The 6,410-nt window shown below is 45.6% G+C and overlaps 1 long non-coding RNA gene across 1 annotated transcript in view; it reads left to right on the forward strand.

Annotated features, from left to right (window-relative positions):
• Nucleotides 1-4,730, forward strand: part of LOC116069758 — a 13,896-nt gene extending 9,166 nt beyond the window's left edge. Inside the window, exon 4 of the long non-coding RNA XR_004110130.1 lies at nucleotides 4,503-4,730. This is a non-coding gene — a long non-coding RNA (uncharacterized LOC116069758). The remainder of the gene's footprint in view (nucleotides 1-4,502) is intronic.
• Nucleotides 4,731-6,410: the final 1,680 nt, after the last annotated feature.

The raw sequence follows: 6,410 nt of genomic DNA on the forward strand, positions 1-6,410 counted from the left end.
CTCTTTCTCTCTCTCATCAAGTTCCAAGTCCAGGGCTTTGAAATACCCTTGCTCAGTTAGTGTGCCAAGTCTTGCAGCCCATGACCAGTATCTTCCCCATGGCAGAATGCTCCCAAGTCGCAAATCGCTTGTATGCAAGAACAGTTCCACCAGGTGGCGCCCCGTCGAAAGTTAGGCCAGAGGCCCTTGAACTTCACTCTTGATATCTGAAAATAATCTCAACAAAATCCCAGAGCCAGTGAAGCTTCTAGAGGTTGAGTTAGAAGACATCACTTGCCCTTCTTGTCCGACCCAGCCACCAAGGAGGCAGAATTTTCTATTGCTTCCTTCATTTACAGCCTCATCGAGGATCAAATTCTCTCAGCAGGCAACAAGTGAGAACACTCATCCAAGCTCTTGTAGCCAAGGGATAACACAGAAGGTGGCTGTCAGTTGGGTTGGCCTGTCACTCTGACAGGAATGCTGATCACAGGGACCAGAGATGCCATCACTGCACCTCATCGGATGCCACCTGCAACTGGCCAGACACAGAGAGCATTCTGTGCTCACTAATACCATGGAGCACTCTCAGAAAGCAGGCGGCTCCAAAAAGGAGGATAGCTTTTTATATTTTTATACCATGAAAGAAGAAAGTGCATTTCCAGTTGAACCTCAAATACTCAAGACAGAAGAAGGAACCAAAGCCAGCGTCTCCTGTCAGAATCTTTGTAGATGGTTCAACATGGAAGCAAGATGAGCAGCCAAGAAGCTTGGCCCGAGCCTGGGGAGTGAATAGCAATGAAACGAATGTGGCTCTCCTGGCTGCTGAGTCTGTGTATGTTAAAGCAGACTTGACCAAAATGTTTGCTTTTTCTCAGTAACAAAGTTTCCTTGGACAATGGTTTGATGAGCATCCTTTGTTATAAATTGGAAAAAAAAAGTTCTTTCTTCACTGTTCAGGATTGAAACTTGCAAAAGAAGGAAAAAACACATAATCGGTCTAAAATCAATAGTTCTTCCTCCTCTTCTTGCTGACATTCAAAAAGGTTTGTGGGTTCTTCTTAGAGATACTGACATAATTATCACACATTCGATTCAAAATTCACACGTTCCATTCAAAATCAAAGCAAAATGCTGGCTTATGAATGATGGAGAAGGGATACAGGCTCTGTGCTGTTTCCCAGTGTACCGCCAAGTGAGCACAAAGATAGGGTTTAAAAATGACAGTGCCTCCCTGCATCCAGGGCTGCATCCAGGGCTGCATCCTCAAACTGGTCCCCCAGGGCTGCATCCTCACACTGGTCCCACAGGGCTGCATCCTCACACTGGTTCCACAGGGCTGCATCCTCAAACTGGTCCCACAGGGCTGCATCCTCAAACTGGCAAACTCCTTCAGTCCTTCAAAGGCAACTGCCATCTCTGGTCCTTCCCAGGACCACTGTGAAACAGGACAGTCTGACTTCAGGGGCCTTCAGTTTCCCTAACTGTGTCCTAGTCTCTTCTTTGCCATTGAAATTGCAGGCCCTCAGCTTCTTTTCTTTGTTTGTTGCCTTTATCAAGACTCCATCTCAGGGGAAAGAATTACCAGCAACATTAAGATAATGGAATTCAGCACTCTCTTGCTTTCCCACCTTCTATACATCCACAAGTGTCTTCTTTATTTGCTCATCACCAAGAAGGTCTTGAAAGCCTCCTGAGAGGCAGGGATCTTCAGCTGCCCCTGAACTCACTTTAAAAGACAAGGTTGCCTTGTTCTATTCCAAAGCTCAGCACAGGGAATCCCATCCCTTGGTGTCCTGGGAGTCCTGGGAGTCCTGGGAGTGATCCAGTCAGCTCACAAATGTCACCCTGGTTAGAAACCCTCAAAGCCGCACCTCCAGGAGGAGAGTTAGGGCTCACCACTTTCTGCTTTATGTCTCTTAAAGCCCAGGGTTTTGAGATAAAGCATTGTTTTCTTGACAACATGGCCATAAGAGTCATGGCAGAAAGGAACTCCCCAGGACTACGTACGAAATGACCAGCAGCACATGTTCATACACAGACCCAGCACTACCCATCACCGTGATAAGCTATGCTTGCTTGTGATATGCTGGGACTCCTGTAACCTAACTCAGAAAGCCAGCGATAATCCTTTTCAGTCCAGGGTTGGAGCTTGGTAATCTCCCTGTGTTCTTGCTTCCTGCCGGGAGAAAATTCAATAATGTCTGGAAGATAATAAAACCTATCGGCCCATTCAGTGCACTCGCCATGATGCTTTCTGCTTAAAACTGCAAGGGCTGCGAGATGACAGAACCAAGTGACTGAGGACAGAGAGGAAAAAGCAGACTAAAATAAAGATGCACAGATGACCCCCAATATTGGAGTGACCAGGCATGAACACGAAAATAGATTTCCAATGGAAACATACACTCGGAAAACTATATTCTGTTTTTTTTTTTTTTAAACACTAAGTATAATATTAGAACTAAAAAAAAAAATCTCAAAAACTAAAAGCAAGAACTTTGGAGCTGACGAGATGGTTCATCCGGTAAAGGAGCTTGCCACAAAGCTTAATGAACTGTCTTTAATCCCTGGGACCCGTGTAAAGGTGAAAGGACAGAATGGACTCCATTAAGTTGCCCTTTGACCTCCACAAGCATGCTATGGCATGTGCTGAGTGCATGTCCTGTATACACGCAGTAGTAAATGTAAGAATTCTCGACTCTAAAATAGCAATGGTAATGGACTTCGGGGATACACTGGGGCTTCAGGTGAAAGACTCCATGGTTCGAACACATGCCTGGCGCACAGTAGGACATGTTTCTCTTACTGTAACCCTCACTAAATGCTAAGCATGCCTGCATATATATGGTGCATGCAAGCATGCTCAACACGTGTAGCTGGAGCTCCATAAAGTCAGAAAACCGAGCACATGAGAAGCTGAGGATGGTGCTAGCTGAGACAATACTGAATTAAACCCTCACTTTAAGAATTCTTAAAACCGTCAAGTGTCAGAAACAGAGAGAAACAGCATACCTGGACATGCCATAGTCAGGTGGGTTAGAAAGGAAACCTTGCAAGCAGCCAATTGGAAATGATTCCTTACCTCCAAAGGAGTGATGAGAAAACTAACAGTTAACCTCCTGCAGGAATGAGAAAGTGGAGGAGCATGCTTTAAACACTCAGCAACAAAAACAACCACAGCAACAACAGAGTTGATGATGCTGATGATGACAACGACAACAAAGACAAAGACAACAAACAATAGAACATCCATCTATAATTCTGCATCCGGGAGAAGAATCCTTTAAAACAAAAGGAAAATACATTCCAGGAAAGCACAAGATAATTTGTCATCTGCATAGCTGTACTAAAATAAATACTTCAGATACTCTGCGGAAAAGAAGGAAGGAGAGAAGCAACATGTGACCTGGAGGCAGTGGGAACCAAGCACTAAGGGGCCTGGCCCTGCCTAGCTCCCACTGTCCAACAACAACAAAGACCCTAGCTGATCGGTAAGCTAGCGTTTAAGAGATGCTTAACATAAGTACATAAAAGACAGGTGCAAAGATAAATGTGTTAGCAGGCTGGGTCTCATTGTTCAGTATAAGTTTTGATGAATAAGACAATTCAAAGTAAAGATGGTATTGACAATATCACTGGGAATGAAGACTTCATGGTTTGAAATCAATAAATAAATACAGAGATGCTGGCTTTCTGGGTAGATAGCAGGGCAGGAGAGTGTGTGGGTAGGGCATTCTGAGTCTGGGGTCATGGGAGAGGAGGCTGGTCTTTGGGACTGCTCCATCATTGTTTGCAACAGCTCCATGGTCACTCTCCATCCTACTTTGCTCATGTTCTCCAAGAGACAGTTGAGAGCATCATGTTTCAGAAGCCCCTGAGGAGAGGTCTGAAGTCGTTGGGTACTTGATTGCCTAAGAAGTGGTAGCAAGTCCCCATACATGAATACTAGACGCTAAATGCACCGTGCTAGGCTTTAAACTGTTTCTGAGTCTTTCCTCTTGGCTGTTGCCAAGCAGCTCTTGATGAGTTGGCCTGCTCCCACCTTTCCAACTGTGATCTCAGCTCAAGGAAAATAGTATCTGGACTCAAAACAGCCAATTGTTATATTTTTGTTTGTTTAAATTACCAGATTTTATCCTATGCTGTGCCAAGCACATAGGAAAAGGGAAGTCCCGAGATGCCAGGCACTGCTCTGCTTTGATAGCTGAAGCAAAAGCGGGCATTGCAACCTGAACGCCCATTGGCTGGCATCCTTAGATCCTTCTTCTGCAGCAGGCATTGCTTATAGACCTGAGCCAGGGTCCTCAAAGGCTGGAACAGCCTTTAATCCTCAACCCACCCACCTGACAAGGGCATTGTTAGAATGAACCCTGGTGCAAAACTCTGACCACAGCACCTAGCGTGGGTCCCTAAGCACAGAGCCAAAGCCATGATGTAATTACTAATTCTTTAAGGCAATGCAAGGTAGGCTTCCTGAAACAAGTAACTGGTTGTCCTTAAATTCCCTTCCCATTTCACAGATGGAAACTTTGAGACTTAAAGAATGAACCGCTTCAGATTGTATACGTAGTAAATGACAAGGCTGAAATGAATGAAACTAGCCTCTTCACACCTGAAAACCGTGCTTTCTCCACGGGTCACACAGACTTCAGAGAGTGAGACAGTGCATTGTGACGCTGAAAAACAGACCTTCTTCAAGATGGACTTTGGTGTGTTGCATCTTCCACAGAAACCGATCCCCCACCCACCGCAATGTCTAGCTCACACTTGTTATACCACTGACCACTCGCCTCCTACACACACACTTTAATCTACTATGGGTCTTAGGGAGTTTCTCCTGTGTTCCCACCACATCCTACCACACCATGACTTTCTTTTCACAAGCAGGTCTGTATTTCACGTATTTCAGACTACCCTTGACTCACTATGTAGGTGAGGATGCTGAATCTGATCCTCCTGCCTCTCCAGTGTGCTGGGATGCAGATGTGTGCCTCCATGCCCAGTTTACAGCAATGCTGGGGGATCCAACCTAGGGCTTCGTGCATGCCAGACACACTGCTGACTGAGACCCACCCCCAGTCTACTCACATTACTTCTGACTGCCACACTGGCATCATTACAGTGGATTGAACAGATCTTAAGACAAGTCTCACAGCTTTATTTTCTCCTGCCTGACCAAGGGAGGGACAGTTTCATGTCGTGTAAGCCTTGCTCAGCCATTCTTGGTGGAACTAAGGGTTCTTACCTGGAGCTTGCCTTGGCTCCATAAGATATTTCTTTCTAGAGCATCTGGGCAGTGGGCTTATGGCCCCCTTTCAGACACGGATGACTTTGAGCTCTCAGTGAATTGTCCTTTCCTTCATAAGCAAATATTTCTTTTTCTTTTTTTCTTTTTTTTTCTTTTTCTTTTTCTTTTCTTTTTTTTTTTTTTTTTTTTTTTTGAGACAGGGTTTCTCTGTGTAGCCTTGGTTTCCTGGAACTCACTCTGTAGACCAGGCTGGCCTCGAACTCAGAAATCCACCTGCCTCTGCCTCCCAAGTGCTGGGATTAAAGGCTTGTGCCACCACCGCCCAGCTATAAGCAAATATTTCATTGAGTGCTTCCAAGGCCCCTTCTGGCATCCTCATGGGATGCCTGGGAGGTCAGCTGACCTTGGCTGGCTATCCTGGATTCTTCCAGACAGTGCTCCGGGAGCAGGTCAGTTCCTAGATCCCTGGGCCACCTCTCAGAGCCCAGAAGTCACTGCTGACTTTTAAGAGTGTTGTTTTTCCTTGATTGGCATCTACAGAGTGTCTGGGACCCCGAGGCTTCCTGATATCCGTATTTAATATCCAGAGCTGGATTTCCTGGGCAGAGTCCTCCTCAGGGAAACACACTCATCTTTCAGGGCTCTTCCCACACACAGCCAGGGATGACTTTCTGATGACAGCTCTGGCTTTTCCAGAGAGCACTGCTGCTCCATCCCCAGCCTCACCCTGTCCTGTACCAGTCTGAGATCAGAGTCAGGGATAGAGATAGGATCACCACTTTAGAGGCAACATAGGGTCCTGAGGGTTGGTGTAATCCCCACAGTGCTACAACTGTTCTTTGGGCTAGAACAGGACTAGAAGACCCTCGCTCCTAACTTCCCATCATTCCTCACTCCTAACTTCCCATTATTCCTCACTCCTAACTTCCCATCATCCATCCACACCAAGTCCAAGTCAGTTTAGGTTTGGCACGAGCCCAGAAATAATCCTGGATATGCAACCAATATCAAGCATATATAAACAGATGCAAGAGTCTTGCCTCGGAGAAGCTATGATTCAAAATCACAGGATTTGTACATTGTACAGCCAGATGTCTTTAGAAATATGGGAAAGAGTGAAGGCATAGAAATAGCTCCTTTCTGTGACTTTGTTGTTTGTATATTTTTATAGCAGAGCATG

Source organism: Mastomys coucha, unplaced genomic scaffold, assembly GCF_008632895.1.
Source record: "Mastomys coucha isolate ucsf_1 unplaced genomic scaffold, UCSF_Mcou_1 pScaffold1, whole genome shotgun sequence".
Taxonomy (NCBI): domain Eukaryota; kingdom Metazoa; phylum Chordata; class Mammalia; order Rodentia; family Muridae; genus Mastomys; species Mastomys coucha.